General features: G+C 42.7%; 1 long non-coding RNA gene across 1 annotated transcript; it reads right to left on the bottom strand.

The window, feature by feature from the left end:
- Positions 1-6647: 6647 nt before the first annotated feature.
- Positions 6648-21622, bottom strand: LOC138955674 (uncharacterized). The gene is made up of 3 exons (XR_011452325.1): positions 21145-21622; positions 7377-7495; positions 6648-7149 (listed from the first exon to the last, which is right to left on the bottom strand). It is a non-coding gene; the product is annotated as an uncharacterized lncRNA (long non-coding RNA).
- Positions 21623-27302: the final 5680 nt, after the last annotated feature.

The following is a 27302-nucleotide window of genomic DNA, read 5'->3' as shown; positions in this document are numbered from 1 at the left end:
TCGCGTAAGGCGAAAATACAATATTTAGTCAAGTAGCTGCCATTTTTCAGCAAGACCGTATACTCGTAGCATCGTCAGTCCACCGCTCATGGCAAAGGCAGTGAAATTGACAAGAAGAGCGGGGTAGTAGTTGCGCTAAGAAGGATAGCACGCTTTTCTGTACCTCTCTTTGTTTTAACTTTCTGAGCGTGTTTTTAATCCAAACATATCATATCTATATGTTTTTGGAATCAGGAACCGACAAGGAATAAGATGAAAGTGTTTTTAAATTGATTTCGAAAAAAAAATTTTGATAATAATTTTTATATATTTAATTTTCAGAGCTTGTTTTTAATCCGAATATAACATATTTATATGTTTTTGGAATCAGCAAATGATGGAGAATAAGATAAACGTAAATTTGGATCGTTTTATAAATTTTTATTTTTTTTTACAATTTTCAGATTTTTAATGACCAAAGTCATTAATTAATTTTTAAGCCACCAAGCTGAAATGCAATACCGAACCCCGGGCTTCGTCGAAGATTACTTGACCAAAATTTCAACCAATTTGGTTGAAAAATGAGGGCGTGACAGTGCCGCCTCAACTTTCACGAAAAGCCGGATATGACGTCATCAAAGACATTTATCAAAAAAATGAAAAAAACGTATGGGGATTTCATACCCAGGAACTCTCATGTCAAATTTCATAAAGATCGGTCCAGTAGTTTAGTCTGAATCGCTCTACACACACACACAGACACACACACACACACACATACACCACGACCCTCGTCTCGATTCCCCCCTCTACGTTAAAATATTTAGTCAAAACTTGACTAAATATAAAAAGAAACCATTAATATTAACCGCAGAAAAATACAGAATCACATGTACCATTATGTAGAACAAAATTCCACAGCAAGCTTTCTTTGGGCGACTGTCGTTGTCTCAAAACTCACATTTTACCTGCAGTCCAAAAGAAGCTAATCTTACGCTGTGCTGCCTTGAAAGAAAATGCCAACAAAGACAAGGAAGCTGTTGCAAATGTATAAGTTTACCAAACGTCACAGACATTAGCGAATCATGAAAGTGCGTAAACAGCAAAGAGTACAATCAAAGAGAGACGCGATACAGATCTAGGTAGATCTAGCAGGAAGTTGTTGCAAGGTACCAAATTTTTCAGACAGAACCATGACAGAGCATGTTTTGAAACTGAGGCATAATCGTACTAATTTTGACTTTGAGAACAGATTCATTCCGTTTCCTTATATCTGCATGTTCAAGTAAATGATGGACAGTTGTATACGGGCAGAGTCCGCACTGGGCATAACCGCCTAAATGCACACATGTTCCAAAAGATGAAGCTGGTCGCCTCCCCTACGTGCAGCTGTGGACTAGAGGACCAGACCACTGAACACATCCTCCAGCGATGCACCATCCTTGAGAGTCTGAGAAAAACCGTGTGGCCAACTGCAGTCTCCCTCCACTGCAAGCTGTACGGAGGAAAGGAAGACCTGGAGAAGACGGCATCATTCGTCTCGCTGTCCGGGCTGACAATATAACCAGTGTGTGGGATCGACAAGAAGAAGATACGGGCAGAGTAAGCTTGAGACTCTACTGCAAATTTTGAAATTCCCATAAATCGAACCAAGAACAAAGACATGCAAACATCACAGGCACTTTAGATCAACTCATTTCACTAGCACTGTGTTTGATTTCCGTGTCTGCTGAAATAAACAGAAATAAAAAATAACGCATTATCAGTAGGTGACACGTTGTAAGAGTGGGAGACACTAGATCTGTCTGTACTTACCGGGGACACGACTGCCAGATCGAAACTGCGCTTTCGACAGCTCTTCTTCGCGCAGACACTGGAAAAACGCTGTGCAGATCAAACTGTAGGAAATTTCCTTTGGTATCTTCTTTATCTATTTTTTCTGGAGCTAAGAAACCGAACAATGTGAAATCGTCTTCCCCGAATCGGCGAATGCAGCTCGGTGAGAACTGAAAAGTGAATCTATACCACAATCCTTCACGCGACCTGACCTGATCTTGACCCCTGACCTGGTCTACATACCACACACGACACAAACCAGTCACATGCTTTTAACCCCTCAAACCCCCCCACCACCCGTTTTCTTTGGATACACACTTTATCTACACACATGCCGACACAATGTTGATCATTACTTCAATAGTTTGAAGATGGTGCTTGAAAAATAACCAGGTAAAATGAGTATTTCGGTGTTTAGTCAAATGTTAAAGTTTCTACCACAGAAATACACACATACATACGCACGCACAGACAGACACAGTTGACGATCGCATAGGCTACACTTTCGTGAGCCAAAAAAACTAAACAAAAAACCGTAAAAAGCACAAAGAGCACAACAGCAATCACAACAGCAATGTAGGGAACACCATCTGCCACTTTCGTTACGTTGATTCAATGAAAGTGTAACCAGATATAACTACATACATACCCGGAAGGCATGTGATGTTTTCCATTATGTATTAGTTGGTGACATTGGCAAAAACTTGCACATCTGGCTCCTTTACAGCTCACATAATGAAACACACATAACCTGACATAACGAAAAATATAATTACCACAGAGAAAGCGTACATGAGACGTTACAACTCACAATGGAGAGAGAGAGAGAGAGAGAGAGAGAGAGAGAGAGAGAGAGAGAGAGAGAGAGAGAGAGAGAGAGAGAGAGAGAGAGAGAGAGATGATGATGATGATGATGATGATGATGGTGGAACTTTATTTTTCAAGGATAGAGGTTTAAGGCGACGCCTTTTCTTACAACCGGTCCTTACTTCTAATACAAATGTCTAATAAATGATAAGCAAGTAAAGCAACATGACAAATAAACAAATTAAACGAACGAACCAGCAAACAACCGACAAGTAAGCAAACAAGCAAATAAACACAAACAACAAAATGACAAAGTAAGCAACATACTGTTACAAGAGAGAGAGAGAGAGAGAGAGAGAGAGAGAGAGAGAGAGAGAGAGAGAGAGAGAGAGAGAGAGAGACACACACACACACACACACCCACACACACTCACACGCACACACACACTCACACACACACAAACACACACACACACACACACACACACACACACACACACACACACAAGACAATACCAGACTAACTCTTTATTGTCGAGGGTAATTGCATAAATAAGCAATCAAAGAGAGAGAGAGAGAGAGAGAGAGAGAGAGAGAGAGAGAGAGAGAGAGAGAGAAAGAGGAAATAAAAGAAAAAATAATCAATAATTAGAATACCGTCTAAGGTCCGTGTGCAGGCGTATTACCTGAGTGTTGTTTTTCTTGTATTTCGTCTAATAAAGGAGCGAGATTCGTGTCAAGTTGTCTTCGTCCAATAAAGGAGCGAGATTCGTGTCAAGTTGTCTTCGTCGTCCGCGGAGTGACGTAAGACTGGCAGCGCTGTGTCGGGAAGTTATTGCGACCTGTTTCGCTTCACGCCAGTTTGTCGCTGTCATCCGTATGCTAATCACACGTCCACCTTGTTCTGGGCTGCTCGTCTTTTCTGGATTAAACTTCGCTTTGCCTTTACTGTGACTCTGCAGACATGCGCGGAGCGCGCGTGGACATACAGACACACACACACACACACACACACACACACACACACACACACACACACACACACACAACCACCATCACCACCAACCTCATCTCGATTTCCAGGCTATGTTAAGACAAACTTGACAAATTAAAAACAAAGTCCAGTTTTAATGGCATTTTGGACATCTGAAGCGGAAAAAATGCTTGCAATATCACAGAGTATGCCAGGTGTCAGACTTTGATCATCTGTGAGCGTGGTTTCGTTGCACGGGCCATATCTGAGGCGTTACTGTGATACAAACAAGTACAGTATGTCTGTGATACAAGTATAAACCTGTCCAGGCCTTCCTTCAGAGCTTGTATGTCTCACGATAACATCTTCCAGAGATGGCCGAGTGTGGTTGACGACGCGCGAAGCGGTAAAGTTCCCACTTGGAATTCAAGCCTGGCTTTAATTAATGAAGACTGTCTGCTACTGATTGCTATCTGCTATCTTTACCGATCCAGTTAGTTATTAGAAATCCCGCCGATCTCTGAGGTCCGTACGGCTAACAGGTGCTTCATAATGAGTAGTTGCAGCGAAGTCTGACTGCGACACGGCCAACGGATAATAATAATAATAATAATAATGGAAACTTATAGAGCGCTTACCTAGAAGCTCTAAGCGCTTTACAATGACATTGCTATACACATGTACAAAACCAAAATACAGCATTAAGGCACAAAAAGAACAGGAGTACAAAAGCAAATTCATCGTTTAAATCCATGCAGTCACAAACAAACACACGCGTTCGCACGCACATACGCGTGCGCATACACACACACACATGCTGAGCAGTAATAAGCAGTACCACTGATCTCATTTGTGTGGGGCACACTAGGTCAGACGGTACGACAGAGATATACAGCGAGTCCTACACTCAGCTGATGTAAAGATCATAAGGTACATATTTCAAGACGAGATGAACATGAAAACCATGCGCTTTGAGTCCTACATATGGGATAACAAGGAAGTAAGAAGATAAAAATGACGCGCTGATAGGATCCCTATTGGTCGGTCAGATTGTGAGATTGGACCCTACCCCCCCCCCCCCCCCCCCCGAAACAGACACACACACATACAAGCACACACATACATTAATTTTTAATTTAATACACATATTAATACACATTAATCGAAATTAATCGACCTATATATTCATATGATGTACCAAGTCAACTTTTGCAAGTGCACAATGTACAAACTAAATTGGGAGAATTTGTATAAATTGCTTCAACAACAAAAAAAAATCATTTGGTTATTTATCTTCCCGTGTCTTATAAACACTACGTTTCATGACAATAACTTTTTTTCGTATTCACACACACACAAACACACACACACACACACACACACACACACACTCACACACACACACACACTCACACACACACACACACACACAAACACATACACAAACACACACACAAACACACACACACACACAACACACACACACCTTTAGAGATGTACCCTCTTTCTCTCGTGCACCACCCATCAAACCATCACACATCACACCATCACACATCAAACCATCACACATCAAACCATCACACATCACACCATCACACATCAAACCATCACACATCAAACCATCACACATCACACCATCACACATCACACCATCACACATCAAACCATCACACATCAAACCATCACACATCAAACCATCACACATCAAACCATCACACATCAAACCATCACACATCAAACCATCACACATCAAACAATCACACATCAAACCATCACACCATCACACATCATACCATCACACATCAAACCATCACACATCAAACCATCACACATCACACATCAAACCATCACACCATCACACATCAAACCATCACACATCACACCATCACACATCAAACCATCACACAGCAAACCATCACACATCAAACATCAAACCATCACACATCACACATCAAACAATCACACATCAAACAATCACACATCAAACCATCACACCATCACACAGCAAACCATCACACATCAAACCATCACACATCACACCATTACACCATCACACATCACACCATCACACATCATACCATCACACATCAAACCATCACACATCAAACCATCACACATCACACCAACACACATCACACCATCACACAACAAACCATCATACAGCAAACCATCACACATCGCACCATCACACATCACACATCACACCATCACACATCAAACAATCACACATCAAACCACCACACATCAAACCACCACACATCACACCATCACACATCAAACCATCACACATCAAACCACCACACATCACACCATCACACATCACACCATCACACATCAAACCATCACACATCACACCATCACACATCACACCATCACACATCAAACCATCACACATCACACCATCACACATTAAACCATCACACCACACATCACACATCACACACCACACATCACACATCACACATCACACATCAAACCAGCACACCACACATCACACCATCACACATCACACATCACACATCAGCCCCTGCTTCCAAGCGGAAGGACCCCTTGTCGCTTAGCTCAAAGCAGGACATGAACATCCTGGCTGCTCTCCCTGCTGTGATGGGATGATTCGCTCAATATATTTCTTAACTGACACCTTTGTCGTTCTGAAAAAAAATAATTGAGCAACAATATCCGATTCTGCGCAAGCGGCAGCAATGTAGCTGATTGTTGGTGTGTGTGTGTGTGTGTGTGTGTGTGTGTGTGTGTGTGTGTGTGTGTGTGTGTGTGAGTGTGTGTGTTTGTGTGTGTGTGTGTGTGTGTGTGTGTGCGTGCGTGCGTGTGTGTGTCTGTGTGTGTGTCTGTGTGTGTGTGTGTGTGTGTGTGTGTCTGTGATTGTGTGTGTGTCTGTGTGTGTGTGTGTGTGTGTGTGGTGTGTGGTGTGTGGTGTGTGGTGTGTGTGTGTGTGTGTGTGTGTGTCCCTTTTCATGAAGCAGCCCGACTGTTGATTGTGTATGGATCCCAGTCGCACGTGCAGTGTCAAAGCATGGACACATTAAAACCTCTTTTTCTTCTTCAATATTCTTCGTCTTTTCGAACTCCAGACCTGATACTGGTTAACATGCTAGTTTACACGGGAAGTACGATATCTCTGAGTTTGGCGAGATAAACAAAACAGCGACGTCACCAGAAATATGAAGACGATACCCAGGTGGATACAACATACCAGAAGCATGCATATTCACACACACACACGTGACTGCTGCACTTTGGCATCTGACATCAGGCCGCAGATATGCTAATTCTTGAAGGTATGTTTCGTGCTAAGACTAGGGTTTATTTGATAAAGACCTCTTCAAAATGTTTATGTACGCCAAGCTGTGAGTTTGAGATACGAAAAATATGTCCTTGCTCAGAACCAGATGTATGTAAGAGCTAGCAAACATTTGGAAAATACACCGGCGACTTGAGTTGTCCAGATGTCGTTTAATGCTGCGTTGTTGGCACACGATGGGTTTGTGGGAAAGTGTGGTCTTCGCGTTGCCCAGTTTGCCCCGTGCCCAGCTGACCTGTAAGGGTGATTTGCATGCATAATGACAGTACGTTTTGCATACATAATGACAGTGTGATTTGCATACACCATGACAGTGAGATATGCATACATAATGACCGTGTGATTTGCATAAATAATGACGATGTGATTTTGCATAAATAATGCTGCACAGGCTGCATACAATGCATGGCTCTGACGCATAGCGGCCCTGACATTGTCCGTCATCCGCCACACACCACTGACCTGCAACTGGTTGGCGTCCAATTGGTCAGTAAACTGGAGCAGTAGCGGCTTGACACGCATGGCTCTGTTGGACTCGGAGCGGGCTTGGTGGTGGTCTGGTTGTCCTACACACTGATGACCTGCAACGGTCATTTGCATGTAATGGGAGTCAATGACGTCTCTATTGGTGTCTGGTCTGAGTGTGTGTCCTGGTAAACCCCGGTGGTATAATATATCCTGCCCACGCCCTCCCCTAGTCTTCATGGCCCATCACACTTTCTGTCGCCTCAAATGCTTTCCAGAGAGGACGCTGTGAGCGATGTGTTTGATAGGTGACGTTCCGCGACATCTTTCTCAAAGGCCGGTAAATCCAGGAGCACTACGTGTAACGTTCATAGTAGTCGGTCCTGACGGGCGCTTTAATTTGCTGTACTAGATAGCCTCCTCTCTGACAAGTCAAAGCCATGAGAGAAAAAACCTTGAAACCCCCCCCCCTACCCTCCCCTATGTTCTTTCTTTCTTTATTTGGTGTTTAACGTCGTTTTCAACCACGAAGGTTATATCGCGACGGGGAAAGGGTTGGGGGGGGGGGAGGGGGGATGGGATAGAGCCACTTGTTTCTTGTTCACAAAAGCACTAATAAAAAAATTGCTCCAGGGGCTTGCAACGTAGTACAATATATTACCTTACTGGGAGAATGCAAGTTTCCAGTACAAAGGACTTAACATTTCTTACATACTGCTTGACTAAAATCTTTACAAACATTGACTATATTCTATACAAGAAACACTTAACAAGGGTAAAAGGAGAAACAGAATCCGTTAGTCGCCTCTTACGACATGCTGGGGAGCATCGGGTTAATTCTTCCCCCTAACCCGCGGGGGGTGATAAGTCTATGTTGAAGGAAGACAAGAACATATACTGCCAAACGTGCCACTGGAAGCAGTGCATGGATATGTGACACGCCTGAGCTGGCTAACTGTCAGAGAATCAATTACAAGAATATAACTCAGAAGTTTAATAGACTTAGAGACAGCTATGATTGGCAAACTGACAGGAGTATCACCGAAGCGTGACGCGAGTTCTTCGCGCTTAAAACGCCCGTACATGTACCTTGCTTGAGTCAGGCCTCGAATTAATTGGGCGAAAACAAGAAAACATTGTTCGTTTTTTATTGTCCATGTTGTTGGTGTTTACATTTTCATTGTTATCTTGTTCTTGTTCTTCTCACCTGCAATCTTTTGTTCCTCGTCATTGGGCGAAGTTTATCCCAACTGGCTGTTCGATGCTTTAGCACTGACGTTTCAGTAAAAAGACTGGCTACGCACCGTCGAACTCGTGAAGATTTTGCGTGGTATGTACTAGCACTAGAGCCCGTCTCCCAACTTCATGAAATGTAAGAAACTGAGTGATAACGAAAAGGCCAGCGAAACTAAAATGCTCATACACGAAGCGAGTCTTAAGTTTCAAAACACTTGTGTCTTCTCTGTCTTCGTGACGAAGCATCAAGCTTCCTATCTTAATGCTTACTGGTCTAACTGTCACTTTCAAACGGGGCGTCTGTTTCTTGAAAGACGTCAACGACCTTACGGCTTAATTGAGGAAACTAAAGTAGTTTTGTACTAATGGTCTCACAGCCCTCCCTCCTTGTTCCAGCTCATTACCTGAAATGTGATTACTCAGGGCCGGACGAGAGGCCCCCCGGCCAACAACAACAAAAAAAGAGAGAAAGAGAGAGAGAGAGAGAGAGAGAGAGAGAGAGAGAGAGAGAGAGAGAGAGAGAGAGAGAGAGAGAGAGAGAGAGAGAGAGAGAGAGAGAGAGAGAGAGAGAGCTTAATAATAATAATATGGCAACCTCGTTCTGCTCATCATCTGCACAAGAACAAACACACTTTTGTACTGGCACCAGTGCTGTTAAAATAAAGTACTTAAGGCCAGAGGTGGGTCGAAAAATCACCAGAAGACGTGTGTGTGTGTGGTTTTTTTATATACAGTGGTTTGTTGAATGCAAGAACATGGCACAGGCTTGCGGCCTAGAGATAACAATCACAAGGCAGTGTCAAAGGCAAACATTGAGGGATAACCATCCGGCAGAGGATGCAGAAGAATTCTTTCGACGCTCTTTGGCCATTCCATTCCTGGACTACTTGTCTTCACAGCTCCAGTCTCGCTTCTCGCATCCCCAGCTTGCTGCAGATGGACTGACATTGGTTCCTGCCAATGTGGTGGAACATGCTGCACAAGGCTTCAACAAAGTTCCGGATTGAATTCAGGGCCTGGCAAGCTTGTGGGAAGCAGACCTTCCAAGTATCGATGAACTTGAAGCTGAGTACAACCGCTGGGTATACAAATGGCAGCACAAGGACGATGTTCCATCGACGGCACTGGAAGCTCTGAAGGTGTGCGACAGTGACATTTTCCCGAACATACACCAGTTGTTGCGGTTGCTCTGCACTCTTCCCATCACGAGTGCTGAGTGTGATAGGTCCATCAGTCGTCTCAGGACATTGAAGAACTACCTAAGGTCAACAATGGGCCAGAATCGCTTGAATGGACTGGCCCTGCTAAGGGTTCACAGAGACATGCCCGGCAGTGTTCCAGCAGCTGTAGACAGCTTTGCACTGAAGTACAGAACACTGATGAAAGTTTTGCCCCAGGATATGCTGGCACAGTAAGCTACTGAGGCCACATCAGTTCTACAAACACTCCCACCACGCTCAGCCTGCACCACCCCTTTCAACCCATTACGGTAAGATTGAAGTCTAGATACTTTCATTCAATGTTTGAAATGCCAAGTAATGTAAACAGACTAACATTGTAAAGTTCATCTTATAGTGGCAAAATACAGTATAATTTGATTTTGGAATGTGTTTTTTTGGCATAAAAGTAGAACATTTGTTTCGTTGATCTTTTCTTCATGCATCAATTCTAAATTAATATGTTAAATTTCTGGTGGTGCTATTTCATTATTTAAATTACTTTTTTGTGCAAGAATAGGATAATTTTTCATGTGTAAATGTTAACATGTCTTCAGCTTATGGGGGCTTTTCCCCCATACCCCCACGGGGGCTTCGCCCCTCGACTCCGCTTCAACATTTTAGCCCCCCCCCCCCCCTAAAAACGTACTGGTCCGGCCCTGATTACACCTAATGCTCGCAAACCCTCTTGGTGCAGAGAAGAAATACGAGGGGTGGTGGGCAGAGAAGAAATACGAGGGGTGGTGGGCAGAGAAGGAATACGAGGGGTGGTGGGCAGAGAAGAAATACGAGGGGTGGTGGGCAGAGAAGGAATACGAGGGGTGGTGGGCAGAGAAGAAATACGAGGGGTGGTGGGCAGAGAAGAAATACGAGGGGTGGTGGGCAGAGAAGAAATACGAGGGGTGGTGGGCAGAGAAGAAATACGAGGGGTGGTGGGCAGAGAAGAAATACGAGGGGTGGTGGGCAGAGAAGAAATACGAGGGGTGGTGGGCAGAGAAGAAATACGAGGGGTGGTGGGCAGAGAAGAAATACGAGGGGTGGTGGGCAGAGAAGAAATACGAGGGGTGGTGGGCAGAGAAGAAATACGAGGGGTGGTGGGCAGAGAAGAAATACGAGGGGTGGTGGGCAGAGAAGAAATACGAGGGGTGGTGGGCAGAGAAGAAATACGAGGGGTGGTGGGCAGAGAAGAAATACGAGGGGTGGTGGGCAGAGAAGAAATACGAGGAACAATGTTGCGAAACAAAGCCGTCTCCTTGACCAGGCAAAGTTTCGCAGTAATAACCAAGTCTTGTTTTCCCAAATTGTGTTCTTTACATTTTTTAGAACTTTTAGAATTTAGTTATATTTCATTGCTAAGTTGTCTATTGTGTTGTTTACTCTCTCTTTTTCTTCTGTCCCTTGTCTAATACTATGTGTCTGCATAAATATTCCCAGAGTTTTGAATTTTCAGAGAGATGTGATATTTCATATTGTACCATGTATTTCAGAGAACGTTGTACTTCTTACTTCAAAAATGTATTTTCCCAGGCATGCATTCCGCCTTTCTGGCCCAGACTACATGCTAAACTTTTCAAAGATGCTATCACGTAATGCCAGTACATGTTCAAAGTCACAGGGCTAGAATCGGCGGGTTTTGCCCCACTGCAAACAGACTTTCACGAAAATTATCCTTCCTGAATAAGGAACAGATCCCGGCATTTTTAGTTCTCTTTTTTCAAGGTGATGACGGTTGTGTTGTGGCGCTAATGCTGTTTTTCTTCCTGAATTCCTTGACTCCCACTTCACGTTGTAAAGCAAACACATGTCCTCCTGTCCAAACAGACTTTATTGTAACACGTAGCCTTGACAGGTTTAGTCGTGTATTTATTTTTATGGCAATCTCTGTAGTTTTTGTTTTATTGCATATATTGAATTAAATATTGCTGGCTGGTGATGTGCATTTAAATCCTGGACCTCGGGACACAAGGCTTTCGGGGGAATTGGTCGTCGTACACATGAACGTGAGAAATTTAAGACATAAATTGGATATTTGGAATGTGAAATGAAACTGTTTGATTTTGTTTCCATGTCTGAAACTTTGTTATCAGAAGCATTTAGTGACAATGCAATTTGTATTCTAGGTTTGGTTTTCATTTACCAGTACGGAAAGATCGACAAAATGATCCCCACTGTGGGGTTGCAGTCTATGTTAACAATAATATAGTTTGCAAATATAGACCTGATTTAGATGTTAACGATTTAGAAGCAGTCTGGATTGAAACAAAATTGAATCAGGAGACAGTTCTTGTTGGTTCCTTTTACAGAGCTCCAAATTCAACTGTAGATTATTGGAAGTTGGTCGACCAGTCAATTAGAATGGTTGGCAATTTACCCCACAAATATTTTGTTCTTGGAGATTTTAATTCTGATTACAGTAATAATCCCTCCACTCACTTATTAGATATTATTTTTCTGAATAATTTACACCAATTGATTGAATTCCCAACCCGAATAACCGAAATTTCCAAAACTTGTATTAATTTGATTCTAACAGCAAGTACGGACATTGTTGATGAGGTCTTGGTCCTGCCACCAGTTTGTAGTGATCACTCAGTTCCATTACTGAAGTTGAAAAATCACATTCCGAAAGAGAATAGATTTAAACGTGTTATTTTTGATTATAATAAATTAAACGTTGATGCACTAACGATTGAATTACAGAACGTTAATTGGATAGAGATCGCGAGTCAAGATTGTATTGACAAGGCAACACAGACGTTTTCAGAAAATGTATTATTATTAGCAAAGAATTGTATGCCTGTTAAAACGGTAACTGTGCGTGAAAACGATGCCTCCTGGTTAACATCAGACATATTGAAATTACGGAATAAGAAAAGAGTTGTTCATACAATAGCAGCTCGTTTGGATACACCCGATGCTTGGGAAACCTTTCGCAATATCCGCAACGATTACACAGATGCTATACGAACCCGGAAATTAGAATATTTAAAAGAAATTGACGGTCGAGTATCAGAAATGAATAATTTCGGGACAAAAAGTTGGTGGAAATTAGTTAAATCGTTCTTGGCGAAAAGAGGTTCAAACGCTGACGCAATTCCACCCTTAATATTTGATGGTGTAACACATTATGGAAATGAAGAAAAAGCAACACTCTTCAATAATTTCTTTGTTGAACAGTCAAAATTACCAGATGATGATGACAACGTTCCTGACGTTGACAGATTAGATAGTGTCTTGGACGATGTGATCCTACGTACTCAGGAAGTAGAAACAGTTTTAATAAACCTTGATAAAACAAAAGCCGCTGGTCCCGACCAGGTGCACAACAGAATTTTGATATCTAGTGCCAGGCACATCTCAGAAGCTTTAACCCTCTTGTATAACAGATCTCTCCAGGAAGGCAGGTTTCCAATGGAATGGAAAAAAGCCCATGTATCACCGATTTTTAAAAAAGGAGATAAAACTGATTGTTCAAATTATCGACCCATTTCTCTCCTAAGCTGTATCGGAAAGGTGTTTGAAAAATGTGTCCAGTCACGAGTATTTGAATACTTAACTCTCAACAGCATTCTTACGCCTTACCAGTCTGGATTCATACCAAAAGATTCCACCACCTACCAGTTAATTTCTTTGTATAATGACTTGTGTAAATCTCTAGACAATAATATTCCTACTCAAGCCGTATTTTTTGACATATCTAAAGCGTTTGATAAAGTATGGCACAAGGGCCTCATTAGGAAACTGGAAGCAATCGGAATACGTGGACGGCTCTTAATCTGGTTCCAAGATTACCTCTCTGGGCGTAAACAGGCAGTTGTTTTAAAAGGAAATAAGTCAATATACTTACCCGTCTCAGCAGGAGTCCCACAAGGATCAGTATTAGGCCCTACGTTGTTCCTCGTTTATATTAACGATATAGTGAAAAATATTGAATCTGTTATCAAATTATTCGCTGATGACACAAGTATGTATTTATCCATTGAAAATCCTGTTCTCAGAGCCGAGATTTTAAATTCAGACCTGAGTAAAATTTTTGAATGGGCAAAAAAATGGAAAGTACTTTTCAATCAAACTAAAACGGAATTATTAAATTTAAGCAGACAACAGATTCCAGATTTTACTGAATTGAAGTTCGGCGATAACACACTACAAGATGTAGAAAAGCACAAGCACCTAGGTGTAATCGTTCAAAATAATTGTAAATGGGAGTCCCAAATAAAATCTATCGTAGCCAAATGCCGCTTATTGATTTCTTGTCTGCGCTCATATAAATATAGATTAAGCAGAAAATCCCTAGAGAACATGTATAAATCATTCATATTGCCAAGCATTGATTACGCAGACGTCGTATGGGATAATTGCACTACCGGATTGGCAGATGAATTAGAAGGTCTTCACTTAGAGGCAATACGAATTATTATTGGAGCAGTTCGAGGAACAAGTCACCGAAAATTATATCAAGAATCGGGTTTTACTACACTCTCTGAACGACGCAAACGCCATAAATTAATATTATTTCATAAGATTTGTTCATAACAAAGTTCCCCCTTATTTAGGTGCTGAACTCCCACCTCTCGTATCTGCAGAAAACCCGTATCACAGGAGACGCCCATTAGAACGCAAGATTCCATCGTATAAAACAGAATTGTATAAATCATCGTTTTTCCCATCAACAACACATCTATGGAATGCCTTGCCTGATGAAATCAAACTTATCGAATCCATAAGCCAATTTAAAAGATACCTAACTGCTAACGATCCAGTTGTGCCACCCTATTTTTATATTGGAGAACGACAGGTCCAAGTGATTCACAGTAAATTAAGGTTAGGCATGACCGATTTAAACCAGCACCTAGTCGATAGGTATTTGAGTAATAATCCAGCGTGTGCCTGTGGCCACGCATCAGAAGACGTAAAACACTTTCTTTTAGATTGCCCTCAATACGATAGAGACCGAACCAGAACAATAAGTACTCTCCCCACTGATCAAATTACGTTATCAACACTCCTATTCGGTGATGCAAGTTTGTCAAAAGAACTAAATGAATCTGTTTTTGATTAAGTCCAGGAATATATTATTTCAACTGGCCGACTTGGGGCAAAACGAATTTGAGTGCAGTATGCCCCATTCATTATAGATAATTTAAGTCTAAATTTAATTAAGAAGTTATAGCGATTGTTATTGGAATATGCAATTGTGATGTATACTTATGTACTCTCTCTCTCTCTCTCTCTCTCTCTCTCTCTCTCTCTCTCTCTCTCTCTCTCTCTCTCTCTCTCTCTCTCTCTCTCTCTCTCTCTCTCTCTCTCCCTCTCCTTTCCTCTCTCTCTTTCCCTTTTATATTCTTTGTCCATTCTATTGTCGTGTCCTGTCTCCATTATGCCTTTGCTTTTTGTCAAATATGTTTATATATATATATGTATATAAATGTTTGCACATTTTGTTTGTTTCTTGTTTGTTTTGGTTTAAAAAGTACTTGTCGAAGTCTCGTCGCAAGTTATCGTAATCCACATTTTTAAATTCTCCCGTTAGGGTCACCACCATAAGCTTGAGCTTGTTGATGATCCGTAACATGTATAATGTTCAAATACATATATGAATTGTTGAATAAACACTGTTTAAACCAAATACGAGGGGTGGTGGGCAGAGAAGAAATACGAGCGGTGGTGGGCAGAGAAGAAATACGAGGGGTGGTGGGCAGAGAAGAAATGCGAGGGGTGGTGGGTATGTCACTTGACATGAGTCCTGTGATGTGGCGAGACTGCCGGGTAGGCCGTGGGTTAGAGCGGTAAACAATGGAGTACCCCCTGTTTTCTTGGATAGTCGGGTTCAATGACTGCTAACTCGGACAGCGAGACGGGGCTTCTTCCTCTCTCAGATGGTTTAAGTATTGTTTTTCTTTCACCCTTCACTCCCCTCGCCACTTCAACTATTGCTCTCTCTCTCTGTCTATCAGTGTCTGTCTGTCTTTCTCTCTCTCTCTCTCTCTCTCTCTCTCTCTCTCTCTCTCTCTCTCTCTCTCTCTCTCTCTCTCTCTCTCTCTCTCTCTCTCTCTCTCTCTCTCTCTCTCTCTCACACTCTCTCTCTCTCTCTCTCTCTCTCTCTCTCTCTCTCTCTCTCTCTCTCTCTCTCTCTCGACAGAATTTTACCTCAACTGGTCCCGATTTAATGATTGACGGCAATATAGTGGAAAAAGTCGACCATCACAAAGTTCTAGGTGTCTATATACATCGATGACAACCTGTCTTGGTCAACTCACGTTGAACAACTTAGTAAATTAGTGTCAAAGAAAGTGCACCTCTTATCAAGAATTAAACACTTCCTTAATTGTCAAGCCAGAAAGTTATTTTTCACTGCTCATTTTCAGTCTCTTATTGATTACGCATCCACTCTATGGGACGCAGCAAGTGATAATTCCCTAAAGCTACTCAGCAGATTACACAAAAGAGCGCAAAACGTAGTATTACTTAAACAGACTACTCTCACCGACTCAGACTATATACATCTAAAGTAAAGAATGAATTATAACAAAGGAATAATGATGCATACAATTATGACAGAAAATGTACCCGAAACCATTTGTTCAAAGTTCTCTTTGAAGAATTCGCACCACTTTATTAAACTGTGAATGAATGCAGATGAGCTAATATGCTGTCATACAGGAATCAAACACAACTCCAAATGTAGGTTCCCTCCACTGTATTATTCAGCTATGACAACATACACACAAATACACACAATCATAAACATAAATGTTAGGTATTCAAAAATCCGGTACTCACAGTTTTGTAAGCAAAACTAACTCGAGATTACAATCTCTACACAATTGCAGTAACAACACTCTCTACCCTTCACTTAGGTAGAGAAAATTACTCAAACAGTCCGTGAACTCACAGGCACACGATATCTATTTTACGGGTATCGACTCACGGCTCGTGTGTAGTCAAAAAAACAGTTATAGTTCCTATTCCGGCAGACTTAAATCACCGTCTGCTCTGCCTACTAAACATTCCTTATAAATTATCTTAAGTAATTAAGATCTTGTAGACATATTTTAACTCTGTTCATACACAGAATTACACAGCGTCTATGGCCGTTCACTAGGAAATGTATTTAACTACTAATTCCTTCAGCTGGCGACCTCGGTCTACTCAGTTTCTATCGCCCTGTGACCTCTATGGTCCAACTATACGGACAACCATAACCTTGCACTAGCTTCTCGAAATCCCGTCGAATCTCAGCTATGCGGGTCTATAGGCATGATACTTCGGCGGCTTCTCAGATCCTTCATACTGTCATCTGGCCACTATCTTCCTTTCCGACCGGTTATATGACGCACTGCACAAACATAAATAGCGGACATCTTGTCTTAGATATCTGTCTGCTATGTTTACAGTTTACAGTGTTAGTCGATTCAACTTATGCGATAAACATTAGCGATATTCAAATGCTTATTCCATTTACCTGTTAAGTGCTTTACTCGGGCTTCCTTTCTCCCGGTCGATTACTGTGACAACCCCTCTCTGTCCCCGGACAGTGGTTAAGTGTAACGATACCTTCGTTGCGATTTACAACGTCAACTCTCCTGGGTCAGGGAGCTGAATTCACAGTGCGTGCACTACACTTCGCTATGTCACGCTATATCTCTGGTTAGCGCTCTAAAAGCGTGGAGGATATCACTGTCAAACTTTGCCTGTTACAGTGTTATTCGTTATTTCCTTCACAAAAACTAAACACTCCTCTTCCTAGGATAGACCTATTTAAATCAAGTCTTGTTTATTCAGGTAGCAGCCTCTGGAACGCTCTTCCGGACGCCCTGCGCCAATCCACCAATACGGATTCTTTTAGAACCAAATATTCGTTCCATTTAATGAACTCTATGAACAAATAAACTTGATTGGTAGGTTCTCTTTGTATACAGTTGTTCATTATCGGAATTATGGTTTATTGTGACAAAATCACGAAGATTTGGCTCTGTAATACATTGTTTTGCTGAGCTAATGTATTCTTGCAAAGTATGCTTACTTTGCGTTTATCTTCATTGCTTTACACCCAGTTTTGAACAATACCTTATGATCTACAATGCTTCTATATAATGCGCTTCATGTACACAAACTTATATGTTCTACCATTAATTTTTTTATGTAACCTTTTTTTCCCTAGTCATAGTTTTGTCCCTCTTTAGGGCGAGGGCCAGATGCAAAAAAGCATATCTATGCTTATTTTTGTCACCCTCGAAAAATAAAAGATTTGTCATTGTCATTGTCATTGTCTGTCTCTGTCTCTCTCTCTGTCTCTCTCTCTTGGTCGCTCTCTCTCTGTCTCTGTCTCTGTCTCTGTCTCTCTCTCTCTCTCTCTCTCTCTCTCTCTCTCTCTCTGAAAGAAGTGCCCGATCTCGATCTTTTCTCTTCAAGATATCCTCCTCCCCGTGTAAACAATCAAGCACTGACAACACCACAGATATTGAGCGGTATCGTACTTAATTCCTACAGGAAATGAACCCGGGTACATTCCCTGTATACAGGAAAAACGCCTACATGAAGTTCTCTTACAGAGAATGCACTCACGTTTTGTCTTGGACCCTTCTGCTCCCTTTCGGCACACACCGAACACCACCAGACTGCCTGCTGTCAGCGCTGAGCAGGAATGTCAAGTGTCTGTGTATCAATTTCGCACATTGACGAGATCGGATTGAACGGTCTACTCAGCAAGGAATGTAACTTCAAACAAAAAGTTTATACCTTCCCCCCAAAAGAAAAAAAAAGGCAACCAACAACAACAACACAAAAACAGAAACATAAACAAAACACAAATGATAATAATGTTGGAGCGCCGAGGTCAACAGGATGTGTGAACGCGTTACTTAGGACGCAGCCAGGGCGTGACCGAAGCAGTGACATCTCACGCTGAAATGACAATCACTGTTCTATTGGCGACCCGACACGCTTCAATGACCGGTAGATACGGAGTTCTTGGCTCGCTCTGTCATTTCTTTCTCATAAACACTGAACAACCACTGAGCGAGAAGAGCTGACTTTCATTGAACCGCAAGACTAAAGTCGTGCTGTGATTATATACAGTGACCTTGACCCCCTGCAGCCTTCCCCTGCCCTCCTCAAAACACGAGTATCCATTCCCGCTCTCCCCCCCTCCCCCAATTCTCCCTCTTCACCAGAACACACCCACTCTCAAGTTACCACAGCCCGACCCAAGAGCGACAGGGGTGGACATAGCGACCGGACAGAAGAAGGTATTTTCTCGCCCCCTTTGGATGGATGGTCAACACTCAATTTGGAAGTAAGCCGAGACTGTGTTTCTACTTTCTTTCAAAAGCTGTCCCAGCTTAATGAAAGTGCTTTCTCATATTGTGTCGTGGCGCCCCCGCTAGGCATTGCCGTTACCTTGGTCACCGATAAGGAGTGACAAACAAGCAAACCAACACAAAGTGTTCCGTTCAGGTTAGAGGCCATCACGAAACAAGCAAACCAACACAAAGTGTTCCGTTCAGGTTAGTGGCCATCACGAAAAACAAGCAAACCAACACAAAGTGTTCCGTTCAGGTTAGAGGCCATCACGAAAAACAAGCAAACCAACACAAAGTGTTCCGTTCAGGTTAGAGGCCATCACGAAAAACAAGCAAACCAACACAAAGTGTTCCGTTCAGGTTAGTGGCCATCACGAAAAACAAGCAAACCAAAACAAAGTGTTCCGTTCAGGTTAGAGGCCATCACGAAAAACAAGCAAACCAACACAAAGTGTTCCGTTCAGGTTAGAGGCCATCACGAAAAACAAGCAAACCAACACAAAGTGTTCCGTTCAGGTTAGAAGCCATCACAAAAAAACAAGCAAACCAACACAAAGTGTTCCGTTCAGGTCAGAGGCCATCACGAAAAACAAGCAAACCAACACAAAGTGTTCCGTTCAGGTTAGTGGCCATCACGAAAAACAAGCAAACCAACACAAAGTGTTCCGTTCAGGTTAGAGGCCATCACGAAAAACAAGCAAACCAACACGAAGTGTTCCGTTCAGGTTAGAGGCCATCACGAAAAACAAGCAAACCAACACAAAGTGTTCCGTTCAGGTTAGAGGCGATCTCGAAAAACAAGCAAACCAACACAAAGTGTTCCGTTCAGGTTAGAGGCCATCACGAAAAACAAGCAAACCAACACAAAGTGTTCCGTTCAGGTTAGAGGCGATCTCGAAAAACAAGCAAACCAACACAAAGTGTTCCGTTCAGGTTAGAGGCCATCACGAAAAACAAGCAAACCAACACAAAGTGTTCCGTTCAGGTTAGAGGCCATCACGAAAAACAAGCAAACCAACACAAAGTGTTCCGTTCAGGTTAGAGGCCATCACGAAAAACAAGCAAACCAGCACAAAGTGTTCCGTTCAGGTTAGAAGCCATCACAAAAAAACAAGCAAACCAACACAAAGTGTTCCGTTCAGGTTAGAGGCCATCACGAAAAACAAGCAAACCAACACAAAGTGTTCCGTTCAGGTTAGTGGCCATCACGAAAAACAAGAAAACCAACACAAAGTGTTCCGTTCAGGTTAGAGGCCATCACGAAAAACAAGCAAACCAACACAAAGTGTTCCGTTCAGGTTAGAGGCCATCACGAAAAACAAGCAAACCAACACAAAGTGTTCCGTTCAGGTTAGAGGCGATCTCGAAAAACAAGCAAACCAACACAAAGTGTTCCGTTCAGGTTAGAGGCGATCTCGAAAAACAAGCAAACCAACACAAAGTGTTCCGTTCAGGTTAGAGGCCATCACGAAAAACAAGCAAACCAACACAAAGTGTTCCGTTCAGGTTAGAGGCCATCACGAAAACGCGTCAATTAAGCCTCTATTTGAGTGGTGTCTGAATGTGAAGTTCCGTCTGCACTGGAAGCCTTGCTACCTTCTCGAAGCCTCGCTCTGTCGTCAGCTTGCTGACAGAGAGTGAATGAAAACGCAGCGACCAAGCCCCAGAAAACTTCAGTTTCTCGCTTTTATGTGGACGAATAACAAGGACATACTTGTAGGTTAAATAAACGTTAAAAAAAACCTTGTGTTTTTGAATGTGAAAGTTATGTCATGCACTGACCTTTGCCACGAAATTTAACTCTCCCTGCCCCGTTAGCGGGACGGGACGACAGTAGATAAGTAGAAACAGAGGTGTCAACACAAAAGAAAAGTGTTACCTCCCGTTCCCTCTAGATGCACGATAAAAAATAAATTAAAAAAAACACCAAGTAAGCTTAAAGAAAAGAAAGAAAGAGAACTCGCATCTGAACATACAAACGATGTCTGAGACATGCATATGCATTACCTGCACCGTGAGTCCTCAGCGCAATGACGGGTGAGGGACCGTGACAGTGAAGGAGCGGGAGAGACGCAGATTGCAAGGTGAACCCCCCAGCTGACAAATCGTGGCTTACGCGGAGGCACGGCGAGGTGACGATGAATATGACCGTGGCGCTGTATATCTGATTCAGTGTGGCAATGCGTGCTGTAACAGCCGGTGGTGACATACTGCCCTAAGCTCTGCAGTGCTTTGTTTGCAATCAGCTCCTGGACTAATTAGTTTGATGCTTCGGAGTTCCTGAGGTGTTACGTACTGTGTGACGTCACTGATGTGTCGGGTATGAGGATTTAAAAAAAACCACAATTGGTTACCTTGGTTACCTTGTACCTGAAGGATTGTTGATCACAGGTAAGGCATTGTTTATTGCCCTTGTTTTGTCTCGAGCTTTTCTGCAGCGTTTGTCTACATGCACAAGTAGTGTTTTGTTAAACAGTTGAATTGTGCACTGGATGGGCTCCGATGCCGACGGTTCTTGCTATTTTGTTCATACTATGACATAGGGTAACCGTATCATTATTATTCCTTTCTTTCTTTGTTTCTTTCCTTGTGTGTGTGGTGTTTCTTTTCTGTCGTTCTCTCTCTCTCTATTTTGTCTTTTTCTCAAAGTTGTTTTTCTCATCTTTTAAGGCCAGTGAAGGGGGAGGCGGGGGCTTCTATGTTCATTTACACATAGATTTACAATACGAATAAACTCTTTAGCTGACTTTTTGGTCTCATATTTTTGTCTCTGCCGTCATACTGCACATTATGCGTATTCACAAATACAGCAGTCTGGCCTAAGCTTATGAAGCAATTTGCGTGTCGCCTTCAACCTGAATAAATTAACGCAAGCAACCCCGAGGCAAGGCTCTTTCCCCATAAATGAATGAGCACATACACTTATATATACCTGATGCTGTCATGTCAGCCATGCTGTTTTGAAGCTCGCTTTGCCAAGGCTATATTAAGCTAGCTAGCAGGTTAAATGTTCATTTGTGTTGTATAGGTTTTGCTTGCTTTGTTTTTGTGTTTCAATAGGTTTGTGTGTTTCAATAGGTTTGTGTGTTTCAATAGGTTTGTGTGTTTCAATAGGTTTGTGTGTTTCAATAGGTTTGTGTGTTTCAATAGGTTTGTGTGTTTCAATAGGTTTGTGTGTTTCAATAGGTTTGTGTGTTTCAATAGGTTTGTGTGTTTCAATAGGTGTGTGTGTTTCAATAGGTTTGTGATCATTTACGTTCTCTTCATTGTCTGCGTCCTTTCATTGTGCTGCAACAACAGGTCGTCGCATTAACGTCACACTACATTCGGTGAAGCCACCTTGTTTTAATTGTGCTGCTGCAACAACAGGTCGTCGCATTAACGTCACACTACATTCGGTGAAGCCACCTTGTATTAAAACACTTTTACTGTCGCTTTTTTGTCTCGTGTATGTATGTGCCTTCAGTCACAGCTCACTGACCTACCCTGACCGTCTAACGCTAACCATGCAGAGGGGCGCCTCAGAATGAGGGGCTCAACATGGTGATCTCAGCTGTGACCGCTTCAGATGGGAAAGTTACGCCTTAAAGAGGGTCTTAAAAAGGACGTAGATTTACAGAAATAAACTACATTTCTGAGAAAGATGAGTCCTGATAAAGAGGCGACCGGAAAAAAAATTGAGGAGGGGGGGAGTCCGTTGTAATAGTTCACAGTGTTTACATTGTGTGAGACATTCCGCCGAGAGCAAGAGAAACCTCACATAGGTAGAGGGGGGGGGGGGGGGGTAATAGTGACAAACACGTTAAGTTTTCCCCTCACTTTGGAGTGTAAACACATAAATACACAGAGGGAACCGGTAATGATCGGTCTGCTGCCCATCCTCAGTGTTGTAAGGTCAAGGTCAGCAATACATATTGACTCAGGGCAGGTTAAAAAGGCAAGTGGCCCAACGGGTACAGAAATACTTGCATAGGAAGGCGGGTGCGAGAAAGTGTGAGAGAGAGGGTGTGGGAGAGGGCGTGAGATAGAGCGTAAGAGATAGACGGAGGGGGAGAGAGATAGAGAGCGAGAGAGAGAGAGAGAGAGAGAGAGAGAAAGAGAGAGAGAGAGGGTGTGGGAGAGAGGGCGTGAGAGAGAGCAAAAAAGAGAGAGAGAGGAAGGGGCACAGAGAGAGAGATAGAGAGAGAGGGCTTGCGAGAGAGCAAAACAGAGAGAGAGGGAAGGCGTCAGAGCGAGAGAGAAAGAGAGAGAGAGGGAGAACGAGAGAGAGAGAGAGAGAGAGAGAGAGAGAGAGAGAGAGAGAGAGAGAGAGAGAGAGAGAAAGAACGAACGAACGAACGAACTTTATTACTCAAGGAGGGAGATTTTAGGCTCACGCCTAGTCTTACAATCTGTCCCTGCTAAACTAAGACATAAAAATAAAGACAATAAAAGGACAATTGTCAATCGCAGAGAGAGAGAAAGTGAGAGAGAGAGAGAGAGAGAGAGAGAGAGAGAGAGAGAGAGAGAGAGAGAGAGAGAGAGAGAGAGAGAAGGGGAGGGGGGAAAGAGAGAGCATGAGAGAGGGAGAGAGACACAGAGAGAGAGAAAGAGAGAGACAGAGAGAGAGAGAGAGAAAGAGAGAGGCAGAGAACGAACGAACTTTATTACTCAACGATGGAAATGTTAGGCTCACGCCTAGTCTTACAATCTGTCCCTGCTAAACTAAGACATAAAAATAAAGACAATAAAAGGACAATTGTCAATCGGAGAGAGACAGAGAGACAGAGAGAGACAGACAGAGAGAGAGACAGAGAGAGATACACAGAGAGACATAGAGAGACACAGAGAGACATATAGATACAGACAGAGAGTAAGACACACAGAGAGAAACAGAGAGAGAGAGAGAGAGAGAGAGAGAGAGAGAGAGAGAGAGAGAGAGATTGGTGTTGCTTTGCAAGACATTTTACAAGGAACGGACTGATATAATTAATGTCGTCTTTCTGCACACAGTGAAAAGCAGCCATCCGTTAAAGGGAAGTAATGAGCTTGCCTCGCTGTAAAAAAAAAGAAAAAAAAGAAGATCGGGTCATTAGTGAAAGTAAGAGTGTCAGTTCGAGGTGAACGACGGAAGATGTCCCCGTGTCTGTGATGTGAGGTGGAGGGTAGGTACCTTGATCATTTCTTTGTCAGTGTTTATCATTGTGTAATGACCTTCAAATGCGACCTGTCTTTCTGAAAAAAAATCTATCTCTAGAAGGTATCCTTTGGCCTAGAAAAGTTGTAAGAATTAAGTCTATAATTAAGTCTATAATTAAGTCTATAATTAAGTGGACGAAGTCAACTACGCAAAGTATATATTTCGTGAATGTTGCCGCAGCAAGTTTTAACACCGAGGTTTTGGTATATCTACCAGCATTGATTTTACAGGTGGAGCATGTTGGTATGTTTCTATTTTTTGTGTATGTTTTATTCTTTTCGTCGTCTTCATGTAAGCTTTACTGCACATGTCAAAGTCCAGCACACTGCCTTGTCTTTCAACAGCAAGTGATATGAAGCTGTTCAAGAAATGTTTACCTATGCCCCTTATTGGCTCACGAAGTGTAGCCTATGCGATCGTAACTTTGTCTGTCTGTGCGTGCGTATGTGCGTATGTGCGTATGTGCGTGCGTGCGTGCGTGTGTATGTCTGTGGTAGAAACTTTAACATTTCGTCATTTGAAGACGTCACATTATGGCGTAAGAGGGTTAGACGTCACGAGAAATCTAGTGTCTCGCTTTCTTGCACAGTGTCACCTATGCTCACTGTGTGTGTGTGTGTGTATGTGTGACGGAGTGATTGAGTTTGTGTTACTGTTTGTCGATTTCTTACGTGAGCCTTGAAGGCTTCGCCTCTTATTTTATGATGTCTCTTCACATGCAATGTTCGATTCTTATTCCTTTTTCAATTTCGTTTGACGGTTTTTGTGTTCGCTGGCATTGGCACTTCTTCCGAAACTGCTCAGCTTACATAACGAAGTTTTCCCCTCCACCCCCCCCCCCCCCCCCGCCCCCCGGGCTCGTAAAGAGAGGTGAGCGAGTATGATTACCCCATTACGACGTGCAGTGTGTACACGTTTGTATTGCATGGAGCAGCGGGTTGATATCTACACGTATGATCCGGGGCCTAATGAATATTGATGTCCTCTCCAACGGCCATTGCAAAGGCAAAAAAGTGCAGGTCGTCACGCACAGTCGGGGAGGAAGGGGGGGGGGGGGGTAGGTTGCGCGGGGACGTGGGGTGGGGTGTGTGGTATAGTGGGTGGTTAACAGACACAGAGTAATTAAGGTCATGCGATGGATGATGTAACACAGCATTTCTATGTAGACGTTGCACACTGTGTTCTACTGCAGTCGAATATGATTATACCTCTTCAAAAGAAGTTATATAGACGAACAAACCAACACACACACACACACACACACACACACACACACACACACACACACACACACACACACATACACACACACACACACATTCACACACATACACACACACATACACATACACACACACACACACACTCACACACCGGCACACACACACACACACACAAACACACACGCACACACAGTCACACATACACACACACACACACACACCGGCACACACACACACACACACACACACACACACACACACACACACACACACACACAAGAATAAAAAAGCCAAAGAAACAAACCATCAATCTAACAAACAAACAAATAAATATTCCAGATGAACAACACATGGACAGCTTAAAAACCACAAAAGCAACACAATTATTTCTTTGTGCTTGTTCCGTTTCATTGTTGTCGGCGTTTTTCTCCCTTCAAGGCGTCACAGTTCTTTCTAATCTTTTGTTGTTTTATTGTGTTCAGCTACTCTGGACATCCTTATTATGGCAGTTTATGCCGGGGGTAAATAAAAGGGTTGGGGATAACTACAGAAATGTAACATACAATTACGCCATCAACATTTGTAGAAAACATCCTGACATTCCTACGCAGTTAATTGTGGATGCGTCTTTCAAGTAAAAGCAGTTTGTTAGACACACATGGACAGTTTTCAAAGCGCACCACATAATTATGAGTCTCGACGTTCGTAATAAAAGTTCGCATTTCACTTCAAATTACCAATTAAAACGGCAATGATATCTAGCATTGCACTCTGGTGCAACCTCTTAGGTATCAGCAGGCATTCCAGTGTTAAAGGTGATGCCTATCAGGCGCGGAGAGATTCATTGGTATACAGCTTGCTTTGAAACAAGTTCGTCGCTATCGGTGTAGTCAAATTAGTGCAAAATCTCTTCGGTGTCTGAACATACTGTGTGCACGCATGCGCAGGACAAAGATCCCAAGTTCACACAGCGAAAGCCTCAGGGCTTGGAAAAGCAGAAACGCATGCAGAAAACAAACCCATTTTTCACGAGGCTAACCTAAGAGGACTGTGTTACGTTACCGTACTTGACCTAGCCTGACCTAAACCTTACCTTAACGTGTCCTTATCTTTCCCTACCTTTTCTTACCTTAACTGAATCTTGCCGTGCTTTGACCTGACCTGACCTGACCTGACCTGACCTGACCTGACCTGACCTGACCTGAACTGACCTGACCTGACCTGACCAAACACTTACCTTACCTTACCTTACAAAAACCTTACCTTACCAACAACTTACCTTACCTTACCAAAAGCTACCGTACCTTACCAAAAACTTACCTTACCTCACTTAAACCTTACCTTACCTCACTTAAACCTTACCTTACTATAAATTAGCCTACCTGCTTACCTACCTTACAATTATTGCAGAATTATGTTTGCTGGTATCTTACCTTTTCTTCGTATCATCACCTTTTTGAAGTAGACTCGCACACACATTGGGCTCTAGTTTACGGTCGGATGGGAATTAAGACGAACATGTATACTGCGTGTCCACTGTCTCTCTGTCTGTTTGTCTGTCTGTCTGTCTGTCTGTCTGTCTGTCTGTCTGTCTGTCTGTCTGTCTGTCTGTCTGTCTGTCTGTCTGTCTGTCTATCTGTCTCTCTGTCTGTCTGTCTGTCTATCTATCTGTCTGTCTGTTTGTCTGTCTATCTGTCTGTCTGTCTGTCTGTCTGTCTGTCTGTGCATCTGTCTGTCTATCTGTCTGTCTGTGTGTCTGTCTG

This window comes from Littorina saxatilis, linkage group LG2 (genome assembly GCF_037325665.1).
Source record: "Littorina saxatilis isolate snail1 linkage group LG2, US_GU_Lsax_2.0, whole genome shotgun sequence".
NCBI lineage: Eukaryota > Metazoa > Mollusca > Gastropoda > Littorinimorpha > Littorinidae > Littorina > Littorina saxatilis.
Note: the sequence above shows the minus strand (reverse complement) of the source record. Positions and strands in the feature narration are given on the sequence as shown.